Raw genomic sequence first — 19,934 nt, forward strand, 5'->3', positions numbered from 1 at the left:
TAACAGGTGCACAGCAGGTCACAGCCAGGCAGCAGCCCCCACTGCCAGACCCCTGGAGTGGGTAGAGGGTACAGGGAACTCTCAGGGCTGCTTGCAGTCCAGCTGGCACAAGGGGTAGTGTCCACAGGTATCAATTAGCTAAGCCCCAGAAGCTCCTGAGAGCTAGCAGCCCTGGGCTACTTGCCAGGGCAGCTTTTTATACTGCTGGGGCCAGGACAGGTGCTGGCCCCAGGCTCTAGCTCCCTCTGGCTGCAGATCCGGGAGGAGCCAGGCAGGGTTATTTTGCCCCAAGTGGCACAATTTGCTTCCCATCAAAGTGCATGTCTGAGCATGTGTGCTGAAGCAAAAAGCTGGGGAAGGGGGGGGTGTTCCCCCCAGGCCTGCATGGGGCGGGATGGGGTGAAAATTACTCTCTCTCTGCCTTCTGCCTTGAAATCTCATACATTTAGCTATATCAGTGTGACAACAATGTGAAAGACTGGCAAAATGAGCAAATGTGCTTCAGGTCAGGCCTGACTAGCTTTGATTCTGATCTTGCATCAGTGTAAATCAAGAAAATAATTACAGGATAGCAATGGAATTGCTCTGATGAAATGATGATCCTTTCAGAGATACTGCCCCACTCATGCTATGCATCTTTTCCACAGTTCTTGTTTTTCCCATTTTTTTCTGCTGAAGGCAGCTGATCTCAGCAGTCAAACCAATCACTTCCATCCTCCATTTAACTGGCCACAGTTAAGAGACTGTGTCTCTTGTAGATGTGGCACACACATGCTTTTGCATATGTCCACTTCATATAGTAGGCTTACAAATACTTACAGGTGCAGATACTTACCAGTGATTTCCAGATGGCCATCTAAGCAAAGCAGGGTACATTTCAGTAGTTAAGCATAAGATCTTCTTTATCAAAACCTCTGCTGAAAGAAACATAGTATTATATTATTCAGTTGAACAAGGAAAGTGTGGAAAAGTTGAGGTAACATATTTTGGACCTCTGTAAGTATGACTTATAAGAGGATGGAAGATGTTCAAACATGAGCAAGCCATCTTCTCCAATAATACACAGTATAACAAAATGTATAATGTGATGAGACAATTTTCATAAAACATTTTCTAATCCTCTTGTAATAAAGGATTGCATATTTTAACTTCATGATTTTCTATTAATTCCTTCCGTGCACTGCCTTCATATTAAAAATAATTTTAAAAGAACAAACCATTACATTTGATGTTCTGACATTACATTTGTAGCAATAAAAATGTGTCACTGAGAGCAGGCTATTCAAAATAAAAAAATAAAAACTTTAAAACCTGAAATTGAACATTCTTATTATAGTTGAAACTTGAACTTGAGAGGTTGTAAACTCTTGGCTTCATCTATAAATTGGAAGAACATATATTATTGCAAGGAAAACCTCACATTAAATGACGCACAATACCAATGGCTTGATATTCCAGGAAAAAACTGTTTTTATGTATAGTTCATAAAAGCTAGAACAGGCTCACAGAAGCAAAACATTCAGAACACTGTTATGTTCTACAAGAATTGTGTCCATTTAATGTTATATTTAGAAGGGATTAATGTGAATGATTGCATTTTGCTTTCATTCTGCTTAAAAAGGACAGCATGCTTTACTCCTGAGTCACCATGCAAATCCTCAAGTTACCTCTCTAGCAGAACTAGTGCCATGCAAAAGCTGGTAACAAAATCCCAAATACTGGGACTCCAAGCTTCATGTAATATTATAAATTTGATGTTATAAATTTCACCATATTGGTGAAAAAGACCAGCAAACTTCTCACATGTTGTAATATATCTGAGCCATTTAATGGCTTTACATCCAAATCATCCAAAAAGTGTTGATTAACTTGGTAGCAACATGACATTTTGGTGTGACTTAGCTGTTTTGAGTGAGTTGTGGTATGAGTCATGTGCCCACTGATTACATTATGTGCTTATAGAAAAGGAGCTTTGGAATTAGATACAGGACTAATGTTCAGCATGTATACCTAGGGAATGGCAGCCTGATTCTTCCTAGAGAAAATGTAGGGGAAGGCTGGGGGGGCTGGGGTTTTTTATATGTTGGTCTTTTTTTCAGGCAGTGTTTTTTGATGGTATACTGAAAAGAATATTTTCTGGGTACTGAGGTTATATTTTGGACATCCCTGACTGAACCATCCCAGTCAAGTATCTATCTCACCTGCTATTGCAAACTTCTGGGGATTTAGATTCCACAACCTTTCTAAGTAGCTTCTTCCAATGCTTAACCATCCTCATAGTGAGGAAGTTCTTCCTAGTCTCCAACCTAAATTCCTTCTGCTGCAGCTTCAGGCTATTATTTCTAGTCCCATCCTATATGGCTACAGATAATAGTTTATCTCTATTCATTTGATCCTTTTTATAATTGTACTTGAAGAATGTTCCCAAGCCCTCCCCCTCAGTATTTGGTTCTCTAGACTAAATAATCCTAGTTCTTTTAGCCTTTCCTCATAAGTCATGTTTTCCAGGCCTCTAATATTTTTGTTGCTGTCCATTTGATTTTTTCTAATATGTCCATATCATTCTTGAAGGGTATAGCCCAAAACTGGACACAGTACTGCAGGTGAGGCCTCACAATTGCCAAATAAAGCAGAACGATCACTTCCCTTGATTTGCAAGTGCCATACCCATTGGCTTTTTTGTTGAAGGTAGGGTACATTTGTACCTTAAACACCTAGGGTGAGCAAAACACCAAATCCAGCCCGCAGCCAGACTCCATTTCTCAGCAGCCCCCGGTAGCAGCTGCTCCCTTTGGCTGTTGCTGATAGACCCAGCCTCTCTGCCTGGGCATCTAACCCTGGCCATGCACCCTGCCTTTGCGGCTCCCAGCCGGTCTCCAAGGAGACCCTAGAGTTGTGGGGCAGTGACAGCATGGGGCTGGGGTAGAGCTGCGATACGCTCCCTGCACATCCCTGCCCACAGAACCAGTGCTTTGACCCAGCCCCAGCCCAATGCTGTCATGGCTCTGTGATCCTGGGGGCAGAGCACTGGTTCTGTGGGCAGGGATGTGCAGGGAGCGCATGTGCAGGAACCACGCTGTCACTGCCCCACAATCACAGCCCTAGACACAGCTCCGCACTCAGCCATACACCCTGACTGCATGGCTCCCATCCAGTGCACATTCCTTCCTTAGCTTACTAATGAGACTGTTGTGTGAAATGGTATCAAAAGCCTTGCTAAAAATCAAGCTATATGACATCCACTGCTCTTCCCCATCCACAGAACCTATTGCCTTTTCATAGAAGGAAATCAAGGTGGTTAGGCATGACTTGCTTTTGGTGAATCCATTGTTGGCTGTTTCTGATAACCTTGTCCTCCAGGTGTTTGTAATAGATTCCTGGATGATCTTTCCAGATATTGAGGTCAGACTGACTAGTCTGTAATTCCCTGGATCTTTCTCCTTCCATTTCTTAAAGGTGGGCACTATATTTTTCCTTTTTTGTCATCCAGATCCTCACTCAACCTTCCCAAACTCTCAAAGATGAAAATCAATGGCTTTGAAAGTATCTCAGTCAATTCCTTCAGTACCCTGGATGCATTCCATCTGGCCATGCTGACTTGAAAGCATCTAGCTTCCCTAGAGTAGTAGAAAAACAGGTTAGGGATTATTTTGCTTGTTTGCCCCTTTCCTTAGCTTTGCTGACAACTACAGCCATCACTTGGTACCTGACTATATTTATGAAGACTGAATTAAAAAAAGGCATTAAATGCTTCACTCTTTTCTGTATCATCCATTACTAGATTGCCTTCTACCTTCTGTAATGCAGGAAGGGCTTATGAGGTCATCTGGTCCAGCCCCCTGATACTCTTAACACTTTCTTTGGTCTTCTTCCTACTTCTGACATACTTATAGGATCCCTTTGTATTGCTTTTTTACATCCACTGCCAGCTTTACCTTAAATTGTGCCTTGGCTTCCTTTGCATGCCCATGCAATCCTTTTATACCTTTCCCTCATAATATAACTGAGTTTCTACTTTTTGTAGAGTTCCCTTTTTAATTTCAACTCATAATGATAAAGCAGTTTAGTCCATCTGGTCTCCGGTTGCACTTCCCATACTTTTGTTACAGCAGGATAGCTTTCATTTATGGCTTTAATCTAGCCTTCTTAAAGTATAGCTAGGTTTCATAGTTTCATAGTTTCTAGGGTCGGAAGGGACCTGGGCAGATCATCTAGTCCGACCCCCTGCCATGGCAGGAAAGAGTACTGGGGGTCAAACGACCCCCGCAAGATGGTCATCTAACCTCCTCTTAAAAACCCCCAGGGTGGGGGCCTGCACCACCTCACTTGGAAGCTGGTTCCAGACCCTAGCCGCCCTGACCGTGAAGTAGCGCCTCCTGATGTCCAACTTGAACCTTCCCTCCGCCAGCTTGTGACCGTTATTCCTGGTCACTCCTGGCGGCGCTCGGGGGAACAGGGACTCCCGCAGTGCCTGTTGATCCCCCCTGACTAGTTTATAGCAGGCCACAAGATCCCCCCTCAGCCTTCTCTTCTGGAGGCTGAACAGGTTCAGGTCCCGTAACCTTTCCTCATAGGACCTGCCCTGCTGTCCCTTGATCATGCGAGTGGCCCTCCTCTGGACCCTCTCGATGCTGTCCACATCCCTCTTAAAGTGCGGCTCCCAGAACTGGACGCAGTACTCCAGCTGCGGCCTGACCAGTGCCGCATAGAGGGGGAGGATCACCTCCTTGGTCCTGCTTGAAATGCATCTGTGGATGCACGACAAGGTACAGTTGGCCTTCCTAGCTGCCTCCCCACACTGCCGAGCCATGTTCATCTTGGAGTCAATAATGACTCCAAGATCCTTTTCCACCTCCGTGCTGACAAGAGGGGAGTTCCCCAGCCTGTAGGTATGGTGCTGGTTGTTCCTCCCCAGGTGCATCACCTTGCACTTGTCTGTGTTGAACCCCATCCTGTTCTCCTCCGCCCATCCTTGTAACCTGTCAAGGTCCGACTGTAGCCTGTTGCTCCCTTCTATTGTGCCCACATCCCCCCACATCTTGGTATCATCAGCAAATTTGAACAGGGTGCTTTGCACCCCCTCATCCAAATCACTGATGAAGATGTTGAACAGGGTGGGCCCGAGGACCGAGCCCTGCGGGACCCCACTGCCCATGTCTTTCCAGGCCGAGAAGGACCCATCCACTACCACCCTCTGGGTGCAGCTCTCTAGCCAGTTGGCGACCCATTGGACTGTGTGGGTGTCTATACCACTGTCCCCCAGTTTCCTAATGAGAACGGGGTGAGAGACAGTGTCGAAAGCCTTCCAGAAGTCCAGGAAGACTATATCCACTGCTACCCCTGCATCCAATGATTTAGTGACCTGATCGTAGAAGGCCACCAGGTTGGTCTGACATGACCTGCCGCTGATGAACCCGTGTTGGTTGCCCCTGAGCATGCATTTCCCTGCTGGCCCCTCCTGGATGTGTGCCAGAATAATTTTCTCGAACAGCTTGCCCAGGATCGAGGTAAGACTGACTGGCCTATAGTTTCCCGGGTCCTCCTTCCTCCCCTTTTTGAAGATGGGAACCACGTTGGCCCTCTTCCAGTCCTCCGGCACCTCTCCAGAGCACCACGAGTGCTCATAAAGCTGCACCAGGGGACTCGCAATGACCCCGGCCAGTTCCTTTAGAACTCTAGGGTGGAGATCATCTGGACCAGCTGATCTCCTGGACTCCTGGACTTCTTCCCCATCTCTTCCTTCCCCCCTCAGGGTCTTGCTCACCAGTTGTGTGAGTTTTTTAGACTGTTTTTCTAAAGTCCAATGCCCTTATTTTGCTGCTCTCTTTCCTCCCTTTAGGATCTTGAACTCAGTCGACTATTTCATGGTCATTATTGCCCTCCACCTTCACATTCTCAAACAACTCATCCCTGTTTATGAGCAGCCAGTCAAAAAGAGCTTCCCCCTACTTTAATCTCTCCACCATCTGTACCAACACGTTATTCCCAGCACACTCCAAGAACTAGCTGGACTACCTGTGTACTATGGTGTTTCCCTTCCAGAGGATATCACGATTAAAGTCCCTCATGAGAATCAGGTACTGTTATTTGGAAACATTAGTTGTTTAAGGAAGACATTGTCCATCTCTTCTTTCTGGTTTGGTGGCCTATAGCAGAAGCCCTCCATGACATCATCCCTGCTGTTCATCCCCATGACCTTTACTCAGAAGCTTTGTACAGGCTCACTTCATACTGCACCTCAGAATACTTTTATACCTGTTTAATGTACAGGGTAACATCCTTTTATTTGCCTCCTGCCTATCCTTCCTGAACAAGTTATATCCATCCATCACAGATGTATAGAATGAATGACTACCCCGGAGTCAAATGCTGAATTAGCATCAGTTTTCCAGTTAAGTCAAGATTCACTGCTTTGTCTTTCACTTTTTTATTAACACGAACAAAATCATTTTATTTTTCATTCACTAAATTGCCATTTGATACTGGATTCTCATGAAATGGGTAAAGTAAGTAAAGACCAAGCATTCAGAGAGGAAATGTAAGCTATTAGGTGTCCATTGGGAATAAAAGCAGACAATTGGATTACTTCCTTGTTACTCATTCCAACATTTCGATTCTTTTCCATTTCAGGCATTATTTGTAAAAAGCAATATATATGCCAGGAACACAATAACATCAAACAGATAATGCTCTTCCAGTAATATAAAATCTGTTATATTGGCCAGCATGCAGACAGGTTTATATTTCTATGGCTTCACAAGTAAACACAAGTAAGCTAGAACAACAGGCTTGGAACAAAGTATCTAGGATGTGGTTTGAAAACATCAGTGTATGCTTAAGCCAAAATTTAGCTCTTGCTTTTCTTTTTAAGCACCAGTGTTGCCAACTGTCACAAAATGTATAAACAGTTCATAAACTCTAAGAGTTCTCTCTTAGGCAGCTGCAAGAGCATAAACATGTATTTTTCCTTCTCAAAAGCCTTCATGAAACATATAATTTAGTTTCCAAAATTAATAAATCTTTTGCAAATGGTACGTAAAAAGCAAAGACTAGGACCCAGCCTCTATCTTCTACTTATTTAGGTTCCCAAAACAAGTATTTTCATGATTTTTCTTATGTTGCCCCTCCCACTTGGAGGAATTCCCTATAAAAAGCTTCAAAGCTCATTTATAACACTTTCAAATCCTCCTTTAAACGCTCCCTTTACCACAATGCCTACAGAAGACTTGAAAACAGTTAGGCTGTCAATGTGTTGAGACGACTGATATCCTGCTAACCAATATTGCCTCAGTCTTTCCTTGTGCTCTCCTATCTGCATGTGTCCCTTTTTCAGGATATCAGTTAAATTAGGTTAAGTAAAGGTATTTACCTGGGCAGGTGTCATATTTCAATACATGCTAAGCTAGTGGCTCCCAACCTTTTTAGACTTGAGGCAATCTTTGGAAAATGCCAGCTCTTAGGTTTCACTCATTTCTTGGCTATAGAAACATCATAGTGCGATTCTTCTGTTGCAAAATGCTCAGAAAGACCATGGCATGTCAGAATGTTTTTAACTCTGAATTTCTATTTGAAATCTCTGGGTTATGTGTAGGTATTTATATCCCTAACCATGTTAGTACTGTGGCACACTCTGTGGCACCCTTTTAAATACTTCACAGCATGCCAGGGTGCTGCAGCACCCTGTTTGAAAATCACTGTGCTTAGCTGGTTCTATACTGTATATGGCCTTTGTCTATCTTTTATGTTAATTTTGGTTACATACTTACTATTTATACTGCTTCCTGATAAATACAACAGTGTTTTTTGAGGTCATGCATATGACTTAAAGCTTCCTGCCCTTTCTGGCTCCTACTTGCATTTTATCTGGAGTTGTAATTTATTGACTTAATTCTAAATCTTTGTTTTCCCTTAACTTGTAAACTAGTTGGAAAATGGTCTTTACCAGTTCTTTTTTTTCTGATTTATAGAATCTAAATCTCTCAAGCCAGCAATCCAATCTGGCTGACTTCTAAGCCAGGTCTACACCAGTAGCAGAATTACACACCTGAGGCCATACTGGTATCGAGTATACCCGCATCATCCCCTTTGTCATCTGCATTGCATTTAATATGCTCCAAATGCATCCACACTGTGTGCCCCATGTACCAGAGCATGTTATAGCAGGTATCACAGGCTCTTTTCCCCGCCAAAATTGAGTCCGTCTGGTAATTGGTCACCTAACTACTTGTCTTCTCTCATTGGCACTGAATTTAGGTGTCATGGAAACATATGGCCCTGTGGCCTGGGAATCTTTCATGCTGCAGAGAGTGCTACTGATTTCAATGTGTTTGTTTTTTCAGTATATTACCCATGGATGTCTTGGGGGCCCATTTCTCCCTATTCTGAAAAATTATTTTTGGAGTCAAGGGATGCTGGAAGGTCTTTTGAAATGGAGTTGTCAGTTCGAGTCCAGCCATCCAGTAGGGCCTCAAGGGATGAAGGCCATAGGGGATCATTAAACATGGAAGTAAGGGTGTTTTCAAGCTGATGTGAGCTGTTATTGTTGACCCTACCCCTTGCTGTTGATTGGCAGTTCTAGACCAGGAGAAGAAGTACTGAATGGTAGGTACACACTGTTCTCCAGACTTGGGATATCCAGCACTATCACCAGGCCTTCTGCACAAAGAGGCAAACCTTCAGGGACCTTTGAGGTGGTTACATCAGTCTTCCACTGGTCCAGTAGTTCAAGCCATCTAGAAATCTGGCAATCTGGAAACTGGTTACTCCAGCCTGAGATTGCTGCAGATCTGTGGATAATCCATTTGGTGTTAGAAATGCAGAATTTGGGAACTTTGTCTATTATATATCCTCTTTTCAGTGGGAACAGGAAGGCCAGTTGGATGAAGGGAGGGGATTGGGCTGTATAGTCAGGGGAGGGGGAAATTTCATCTCCTTGTAAACTGTTTGCACAGTTTCCTACCAGATGTGTGGAACAAGGCCAGGGATAAAAATTTGTCCAGGGCAATGAAAAATACCTGGGGGAGGACCAGCAATTTGGACCTTTCCTCATTACATATCCTCCTTTCAGCATTCATAGACTGAGGGAGTGGGAGGGGGAGGCTTGAGAGGCTTGGGTCTGGGAGGTCAGGGGCACAGGCCTTGCAGCTCATTGGAAATTGTTTGGGAGATACGTTTCAGATGTTTGTATTAATGGCTGGAAATTAAAATCCTGGCCAAATAAATGTAAAATGGTCAGGGGTGGCAGCATTTAGGACCTTTGTTTATGATATTATCTCCTTTCCATAGGCACAGGAAGGTAAGGGCTATCCTGATAACCCCACAATATTTCTTTTGCACGTAGCTAAGCAAGCAGTTTGCCCTGTACCTAGATGAAGCACACCAGGCAAAAGCAAAATCTGCTCTCTTGCCACAGGCATTAGTCAGGCTCCCCACTACCCAAAGAAAACATTAAAAAAATTGGTGGGCACATCTACCAAGCTGAGGTGCAAGAATACTCCTGTGGAGTTATGCTCTTTGGGACTGCTAAACTGCTTCTTGGAGAGCTCACACAAGCTTTAGGGTTATGGTGTTTTTCAAAGGCAACTTCAGTCACCAATCAGAAGTTTCCTTCTGGCTTATGACTTAATTGCTCTTTCCTCTCTCTGGCTGAATAGTTAGGCTGTAATCCATGCTGGGAGCTTCCCCTGACACCTCCTTAAGTTCCTCATAACATAGCGTTCACTACTGCATCCTTCTCCTCCATTCCCTGGTGTTGCTGCCAGCTCCCGTAGAGTCCCTTCTCTGCCACCCTAAATGGCATTTCCTGCTGGTTGTATACATTTTTAAAATTTCATCCAAAGCCATGAGTGTGCCATGATAATTTTGGCTACACGTAAGGAAAAACTTCTTTTCCATAAAGGTAACTAGAATCTGGAACTCACTCCCAGCAGAGGTAGTGCTATCACCATCCCTGGAGGTGTTCAAGAGGAGGCTGGGCAAGCACCTCATGGAGTTCGTTTGAACCCAATTACCTCCTGCCCATGGCAGGGGACTGGACTCAATGATCTTACAGGTCCTGGTCTAATTCTATGATTCTAAGGGCAGCGGTGGCAGATGTGGGGGGGAAATGGGGCTGAAGGGTGGCATGGAGAGAGAGAGAGAAACTGCCATAAAAGCACACCCCATACCCCCTCACATACCCCAGCCTCCCTCTCCCTCCATAAATGCCACAACCCTCCCCAGTCACCCTCCCCCCAACAAAAAGCCCCCCAGAAACCCCATACCTACCCACACCCCACATATCCACACACATACCCACATATTCCCTCACCCCACATACACACATACCCACACCCCACACCCCCACTGCCCCCACAAACCTAAAGCCACCCAAACATACCTGCAAATCCCCACACAATATTCAAGAGTAAGACTTCATTTTAAGTCATTATACAATCACCTCTATGTACACTATGCAAACACAAGTAAATCAGAACAAAAATATTTTTTGAAATTGAATTAATGAATGTTGTAGTACATATTTGATTTTAGAGCATAATTTGGTATTTTTCTGGTTCTGAGATGGCAAACCCCCTTGCTGAAAAGAGTACTTTGAGGAGCAAGGGGAGGGACTTTTGGTGGCAAAGGTCAGGGGTTAGGGAGTGGGACTTCTGGTCCCAAGATGGTGACAGGGGGTGGATCACCTGTCAAGGGGCGAAGCTATCCTTGCGGCCCTTGATGGCTTGGCAAAACTTGTTAAGTGGCCCTCCAGCCAAAATAATTGCCTGCCCCTGACCTAAGGGGATAATGATATAGATAAACTAGGTTTAAGAGTACTCTCAGACATATTCAAAACTTGCAGTATAGTTTTGCCTTTTCTTATATTATTTTGGTTGATTTCTAGCCGAGCAACACTTCTATTCTCCCAAATGAAGTACTTAGGTCCTGGTGCATGTTGCTTCACTTTCATTTGGCTCACCTTGCTAAATCAATGGGAGTTTCTCACCACAAGGGTATTCTGAATGATTAGTAAATAACCTATCTGTCTCTTGGACTGTGATTGAAAAAAACCTTTACTGAAATGCATCTGGGTTTCCTTTGTCTGCATAAGATTATTCCCATTGAACTTTCTGTATTTTTCTCATCTACTATAACAGAAATGAAACGTGAAAGTAAGTGAAATGTGGACTAGATTTTCTATTAGCTTAACAGTTCTGTTGTTACAGATGACATGTAAAATAATGTTATTCATTCAGGAAGGGTATTTATGGGTATCTAAGACTGGGTATTTATCCAAATAACTGAAAACAGGCATTAGGATGAAGTCCTAGTGGCAACCTACTACTTTATGGACCAGGCATTTTCTAAAAAGTGTCAAAAATATGCTTTCTGGGCTCCTACTATATAGTACATAACTTAGAGTAGAGTTTATTTAGAGTACCAAGAGAACTCAGCTTAGTCTTTGAAAGAGAAGATACCAAAAGACAGAACTCTTTGATCATCCCTTCTCTCAGAGACAAAGCCCATCAGCAAAATCCTAAGTCATCTTTACTCCTTCCTTTCCTCTTTTATGTTTGGCATTGACCTGTAGAAATAAGTGGCCAGGAAAAATGAGTGGATAGAGAGAAGATAGTAGAGAGGAAGAGGGAGTGGAACCCTACCATAATATTGTGTGCGAGGAAACAGAGGCAGAGAAAGATAAGGCAGAAATAGTAAAACAACTTGATCTCCTGTTTTTACTTGATTAGGCTGTCTCTACCTGTTTTGCTCAATGAACAGAAGATAGGAAGGAGATTAACTGTGGGGTTGCCTTATACATCAGTACCACAGACTATAAAGTGATGCACCCCACCTTCTATGCCAAAACTTATGCCCTAGAAAGAGAGAAGCTCTCTGGATGCAGAAAAAGCAGTATCATGGGGGTAATTATACAGATTTCCCAAACAATATCTCTTTGTATCCTTTCTCATAAGTGGTTAAAACCCTAAGTAGCAATAACAGCAGGCAAACTGGACTCCTCCAGCTCAGTGCCACAGACTGCTGCACAATTATAGTGTTTGAAAAAGTAAAGTTGTTGTCCAATGACAGATTGTATGTGCAAGGTATAAATTCAAAGGACTGGGAACTAAGAGAAAAAATGAGCACCTCTTATTCACCCACACATTTTGGATTTTTATGACTAAAGGGACAACCAAATACAGCATTGGGGCTGTAGGGCTAGAAGGGACCTTACAAAGTCATCTCATCCTGTCAGGTTGTAGACTTGAACGTGGGGCCTCCCATTGCTTGGCACAGCTTCTCATTCTGGTCTGCCATCTCCTCAGCAGAACATTGGGGTGAACACAGGGGCAGCTGGACCTAGCCACACACCTACTTCCTGCCACCAGAGTGGCCAGCCAGAGTCACCTGACCCCTCATCCCTTCCTATATAAACCCCGGACTTGGAAAAGAAAGTGTCTGGGCAATAAGGTTCAATCCTATATCCAGACTGCTGCACCTTTGGCTTGTGCTGCTACTGGCTTCCTGACAGACTCTCTGGATACCCAGCCTGGCTTGCCCATGGACCCTGAATTTGGCCTGATCCTTTGGATACCTGACCCAATTCTAATTTGTTTTCCTGGATACTTGACCTAGCTCACCTCCTGCCCCTGTGTGCTGTCTGATCCTCTGGATCTCTGACTCCGTTTCCCTGATGGATCTTCTGACTTCTGGCTTCCCTTCACTCTGACTTGGCATGCTCCTCTTGGACCTTGGTTGCTTCTCCTGACCTTGAAGTAACCCCCCAGTCCTGGCTGCCTACAACCCAGTATGACCAGTCCAGTCCCCTGCTCAAGTGGGATCAACCCTGAATGAATCATCCCAGTCAAGTGTCTGTCTAACTTACTCTTGAATGCTTCCTAGCATGGGGATTCCACAACTTCTCTAAGTAGCCTGTCCAATGCCTGACTACCTTCATAGTCAGAAAGTTCCTTCTTATCTCCAGCCTCAATTTGCCCTGATGCAGCTTAAGGCTGTTGCTCCTAGTTCTGTCCCCTCCAGTCATAGAAAAAAGTCCATCTCCATCCTCTCTATAATCACCCTACAAATATTTGAACACTATTATCAAATCTTCCCTCAGTCTTCCCTTCTCCAATCTAAATAACTCTGTTCCTTTCAGCCTTTCCTGATAAACCTTTCCCCCCAGGCACCTAATCATTTCTGCTGCCCTGCACTGGACTCTTACCAAACTGTACATATCCTTCTTGATGTGTCAGGCCCAAGACTGGACAACATACTCCAGGTGAGGCCTCCCTAGTGCTGAATAGAATGGAAGAATCACTTCTCTTGATTTGCAAGTGACACTTCTGTTACTACAGCCTGGTATGCTGGTTTTCTGAGGGTTTTGTTTTTTATTTTTTATTTTTTTGGCAACAAGTTTAGATTTCATAGCCATTCAGGCTGGAAGGGACCCTGGAGGATCATCGAGTCCAGCCCCTGCCTCAGGGGCAGGAAGTCAGCAAGGATCATAGGATCCCAGCAAGATAAGCATTCAAATGTGTCTTGAAGGTGTTCAAAGTGGGTGCTTGAACCGCCTCCGGTGGCAGTCTATTCCAGACCTTGGGGGCTCAGACAGTAAAGAAGTTCCTTGGGGGCTTAGACAGTAAAGAAGTTCTTCCTTATGTCCAGCCTGAATCGGTTGCGGCGGAGTTTGTGACCATTTGATCTTGTCATCCCTTGGGGCGCTCTGGTGAACAGATGTTCCCCCAGATCCTGATGACCACCCCTGATAAACTTATAGGTGGCCACCAGATCACCCCTGAGCCTACTCTTTTCTAGGCTGAAGAGTCCCATGGCTCTCAGCCTCTCATCATAAGGTCTGTTTTCCTGACCTCTGATCATGCACGTGGCTCTCCTCTGGACTCTCTCAAGCTTCTCCACATCCTTTTTTAATTGTGGAGCCCAAAACTGGACTCAGTAATCCAGCTGTGGCCTCACCAAGGCCGAGTACAACAGGAGAATGATGTCCTGGGATTTGCTTGAGAAGGATCTATGGATGCAAGCCAGCGTTTTGCTCGCTTTACTAGCTGCAGCATCACTGCCATCATCAAACTGATGGCTCATGTTTGTCTTGTGGTCAGTCGTGACCCCCAAGTCCCTTTAATCTGTAGTGCTAACCAGCGTAGCACTGCCAAGCCTATAAGTATGCTGCAGATTTTTCCTCCCAAGGTGGAGAACCTTGCATTTTTTGGTGTTGAACACCATCAGGTTCTCATCCGCCCATTTCATGAGCATGTCAAGTTCTGCCTGGATCACTCTCCTGTCCTCAGGTGTGGATGCTTTAACCCAGAGTTTGGTGTCATTGGCAAACTTGGCCAGCCCACTGCTCACACCAATATTCACATCATTGGTGAAGAAGTTAAACAGTATAGGCCCTAGGACAGAACCTTGAGGGACCCCACTGGTGACCGTGCACCAAGATGATTGGCTTCCATCAACCACCATCCTCTGGGTCCTGCCGCGGAGCCAATTCACCAACCAGCAGATCACGGTGAGGTCAAGGCTGCAGTTAGCCAGTTTTGGCAAGAGGTGATCATGGGATTCATAGATTCATAGATGTTAGGGTCGGAAGGGACCTAAATAGATAATCAAGTCCGACCCCCTGCATAGGCAGGAAAGAGTGCTGGGCTCAGATTACCTCAGCCAGATGCCTCTCTAACCACCCCCAGGGGCGCCTTGGTGAGTAGAGCCTCACCAATTGCCTTCTGGGATACCAGATCGAAGGCTTTTTTGAAGTCAAGATATATGACATCAATCTCTTCCCCCTTGTCCAGGTGATAGGTTACCTGGTTGTAAAGGAAATGAGATTGGTCAAGCAAGACCAACCCACAACAAACCCATTCTGGGTATCCCTCAGGATATTGCCATCAGTTAGTCTGTTAAGGATGGCCTCTTTGATAATCTTTTCCAAGACCTTCCCCAGGATAGAGGTCAGCCTGATGGGCCTGTAGTTTGCCGGATCTACTTTCCTCCCTTTTTTGAAGATAAGCACCACATTGGCCTTCTTCCAATCTTCAGGCACTTCACCAGAGCACCAGGAGTTCTCAGAAATCCATACCAGGGGCTGAGCTACGATGCTTGCCAGCTCCTTGAGTACCCTTGGGTGTAAACCGTAAGGACCGGCTGACTTGAAGGTGTCCAGCCTGTCAAGGTGTTCCTTCATGAGGTCAGCTTTGATGGAGGGCAAGGAATCTCCTTCACCCAGGCCTCCCTGGCCCACAGTGGGCAGGGCGTCCCATGGGACTGGTGAAAAACAGATGCAAAGTACCCATTAAGCAAGTTTGCTTTTTCATGGGCATCATTTGTCAGTTGTCCCATCTGGTTTAGTAGGGGTCCAATGTTGCCCTTGCTTTTCCTCCTGCTCCCCACATATAATTAAAAAAGAACTATTTATTCTCCTTGATATTTGTAGCTAGCTGGAGTTCCATTGCAGCCTTGACTTTCCTGGTTTGCTCTCTACAGGTCTGGACCAGAGCAGAGTATTCCTCCTTGGTGGTGGTTCCAGTCCTCCATCCTTTGTAGGTCTTCCTTTTAAGATGCAGGAGGTCTGCCAGTTCCCTGGAGAGCCAAGAGGGCTGCTGTGCCCTTTTGCAGCCTTTCCTCCAAAATGGGACAAACTTTCCTTGTGCATCCAGAATTGCTTCCTTGAGGAGCAACCACTCATCCTGCACTCCCCTCCCTTTTGGGTTGTGGCCCTTTAGGGCCTTACTGACAAGCCTCCTTAGCTTGTCAAAGTCAGCTTTCCTGAAGTCAAGGACTTCTGTATTACTGACTTGCCAGCTTTACGGCAGATGGTGAAGGTGATCAGCTCGTGGTCACTGTCACCCAGCTTCCCTTCAATTGTTAGGTCACTGATTAGGTCATCCCCAGTTGCCAGTACGAGGTTGAGCAGTGTCTTACATCTCATCAGCCCATAGACTTCCTGCATCAGACAGAGGTCATCCACACATGAGAGAAAGTTTTGCGACCACTCAGATTTGGCTGAGCGCTCCTTCCAGTGAACACTGTTGGCTTATGTTCAGTTTATGGTCTACCATAACGTTCCTTGCAGTAATGCAATCAAGCCAGTCATTCCCAACTGAAAACTAGAACTTGGATAAGGTGAAAAGATGTTGGTTTTTGACTAGAATATGGGACAGGTTACATTTTTCAGGCATGTCCACACATGCAGGCACGTGTGCTTGAAGCAGCTCAAATAGGAGTGGCACAAATTTGAGCCATGGATTTTTGCCTCAGTGCACATGCCTGGACATGCATTTTGATGTAGGACAAGTTGTGCCACTTGGGGCAAAATTAGCCTGCCTGGCTCCTCCCAGATCTGCAGCCAGGGGGAGCTAGAGGCTGGGGCCAGCATCTGTGCTGGCCCCAGCAGTATAAAAACCTGCCCTTGTGAGCATCTCAGGGCTACTTGCTCTCAGGAGCTTCTGGGGGAGGAGCCTCTGAGAGGAAGTTGGCTATGCCCTTCCTGTCCTAGGTTGCTCCTGTTGTGGTTGCTGCTGCTACAAGCTTGGTCTGAGGAGCTTCTGGGGAGAAGATGACAGGGGCCTTCCCTACCTCTGGCTACTGCTAGTTGCTGGATTGTTCTCAGAGCTTTTGGGGGTAAGCTGACTGCACCCCTTCCTGCCTTGGACTATTGCTGCTGCCCTCCTTGGAGAGGGCCCACTACACAACACCCCAACTTCCGCACCCCTGTTCTGGCCTGCTGCCCAGCCCACCACCAAGCCATGGTCAGGGGACAGCCTGGGGAGGGAGCCTGCGCTCCCCTACCATCACTGCCAGAGCCTAAAGGTGTCTTGCCTGCCCCAGTTGTCTTGGCAGGCCACCCCCCACCTTCCCATCCACTTTCAACTGAAGCACACCCTGAGTGGCTGGAGGACCACTACTACTACCACTGCGGATGTTGCTGTTACTGCTGCTGTGTGTTCTGCTGCTGCCCCCCCTCAGGAGAGAGGGAGATTCCCTGCTGCATCACCTTGCACCACTCAACACCACACCTGCACTAGATTACTCACCTGCACTAGATTAATTGTCTGCACACCTGCACTAGATTAACTGACTGATTGCTTCTGCACTCTCCCACAGTTGCCTCACTGCATCTGATCCTGCTTTGTTTTCCTGCCTATTGCTCTGCTGCTGAGTGCCTGGCTGGAGGCCTGAGGGGTTCCTGGACCGATCTTCAACAAACAGTCCGTCCACTGCTTCAGCCATCTTTTACATCTGCCTCAGCAGTCTTCCCTGTATGTTGTTTTTTTTTATCCTTGGGTAGTAAATCCTGTGGTCCACTCCCCTTGCCCTGGTGTTTGTTGTGTGGCTGAGTAAGCCAGCATGAGTCTCCCCCACCCTTGTGTGTGTGTGTTTTTTTTTTTCCACCTCCACCACATTCCCCAAGCATAGCCCTCCCAGTTTTTTTCCTGTGAAGCTATAGCTCAGTGAGCTTCAGCCCCACCCCTACCCCATTTCCTCCACAACCCCAACCTGTCCCTATTAGATTCACCAGTCCCACTGTAAATTTTGGTTTGATTTATTGTTTTCCCCTCCCTCATGTGAAGCAGTGGAAGGGCAGGAACCTTGGGGGGGGGCAGGTGCCCCCACAGAGCTTCCTGCAGCCTCCACTATGGGGGCAGATACCAGCCAAGCCCCCAAGGGGGGGCATCCCCTGCAGCCCCCACCCAGAAGGCAGAGTCCAACCAACCTCCTCTGGGGGTAGAGAAGCCTGCAACCTCTGCTGCAGGGGCAGGTAAGACTCTGGCAGGGAGCCAACAGGGCCAGGAGGTCTATCCTAGCCAGGCCCCCACTGGAGGGGTTCCCAAGCCCCCCCTCTGCCTTCAGGGACCAAGGGAAAGGGCAGTTGGAGGGGGTCCTCTTCAGCCTCCTCCACAGATGGGGTGGGAAGGGCAAGGGCCCCACCCCCAAGCCTAGACCACTGGCACCTGAGGGGACCAGGTGCACTACAACAGCCAGCACACACACTCAGCCTAGCCTGAGCCCTAGCCCCAGTCTCACCAGCGTGGCACCCCCAGCAGGGGAACCACAGCTATGCACAGGCAGCTGTGGGGTGACCTGAAGCCATGGGGCCTGGACCATCCACCTCTGGCCCTTCCAGCTCAGGTGACAAGGGCCCCCTTTGCACTCTCACCTGCAGGCACAGGGTGAAGTGCCAACTGCCCAAGCAGGAGAACCTACATTTTGAGACCTGGGTGCAGGCTTGGCTCAGGTAGTGGGGGCCCCCAAGTTTGTGGTGGCCTCCCGCTTTCATGACAAGGTCTTCTTCCTTGACTTGGAGGCTGCTGCATAAAAGGCAGTGGAGAGGGGTCTCATGGTGGAGGGTGAGTAAGTCCCCCCTCAAGCCCCTAGAAGAGCTGGGGACCAGGGTGGTCCTCAGCTCCATGCCTCCCTTTATCCCTAATCAGGCCCTGCTCCCCCAGCTCTGAACCCTGGAGACAGTAATCTCTCCAGGGTAGCCCTCTCGCTGGGGGGCCAAGACCCTGGCCTCCGCCATGTGTGCTTTTTTTGTCACTAGGTTATGATCCAGCTGGCAGCAGGAACACAACTGGAGGCTGAGGGCTGCCAGGGGGCCCTGGTGAGGGTTTTCTATACATTGGGGGACCTGTGGTTTATCCTGTGCTGTGCCCTGGGGCACTTGCATCACGAGTGCCCCATTGGCCAGGAGGAGAGGGCAGGTCCCACTGGCAAGAGGGGTGCCCCTGCCACCAGTATCCAGCCCCCCTGTGAGCTCAGGGGATCCCACTCCCAAACCAAGTTTGGTGGGGCCCCAGGGAGGGCAGTAGCAGCTAAGAGGAGAGAGGGAGCAGGGCACCCTTGCCCCTAGTCATGCCCCTGCTGTAGCTGTGCCACCCCCCCAACCCTCATCTTCTATTGGAGCCTGTCTGACTGAGGACCACCCCATGGCTGAGTGGATGCAGGTCACCTCTGGGCACCAAGCCAAGAGGAAGACCCAGGCACAGTTGGAGCCCTCTGACATGGAGGACTCCTTCCCCCCCCTCCCCCCAAGACCACCACACGGGGGAAGAAGGAGCAGCCCAGCTCCCAGGGGCCTCCCCAGGTGTGCTTGACACCCCACCCCCAGAAAGATCAAGTGGGTGATGAGAAGGAGGTTTCAGTGCTGCTTCAGTGGAGGAGGTTTCAGTGCTGCTGGACAGTCCTGAACAGGAGCCCATGGAGGAAGCCCCTCACTCTACTGGCCAGGGCTTACCCTTTGAGATGGCAGGCACCAAGGCTGATGCAAAGGAAGGTCCAGCAGTGGAGCACCCACCACAATAATCTGGGGAAAACAGGGGCCCTGGGGCTCACCCCAGTGAGTCCTGAGGAGGGAGGTTCCCTTTCCCAAGACCCTTCACAATAAGAAGGCGGCTAGGATCTGGAACCAACTTCCAAGGGAAGTGGTGCTGGCTCCTACCACGGGGGTCTTTAAGAAGCCGCTTGATGCCTACCTGACTGGGGTCAATTGAGCCCAGTTTTCCTCCTGCCCAGGCAGGGGGTTGGACTTGAAGATCTACAAGGTCCCTTCTGACCCTACTTCTATGATTCTATGACCCTAAGGCAGACACTGAAGCCACCCCACTGCCTGATGGGTCTCTTTCTTCCCCCTCCCAGAAAAACCTCACTTCCAGCCTGCCCCATGGTCCTGCCCTTGATCCTGCCAGAGGGGGTCAGGGTGGGGGGGAGTGCCCTAATCAACAGGCCGATCTTGTCGGGGACCCTGTGTAGACTCCCCAGGGCTGTAGCTCTACCCTACCATCTTGTGAAGGAGCCCCACCCCTGTCCCAAGGGGCTGAAGAGCTCTCCCAATCCCAACTGGCGTCTGGGGTCTTAGTGGACCGGGGATTCACACAGTGCCTAAGGAGCCCACTGAGCCCCAGGAGAAGGATACCTGAGAACTGGCAGGCTCCATGGAACCT

This window comes from Alligator sinensis, unplaced genomic scaffold (genome assembly GCF_000455745.1).
Source record: "Alligator sinensis unplaced genomic scaffold, ASM45574v1 scaffold544_1, whole genome shotgun sequence".
Lineage (NCBI taxonomy): Eukaryota > Metazoa > Chordata > Crocodylia > Alligatoridae > Alligator > Alligator sinensis.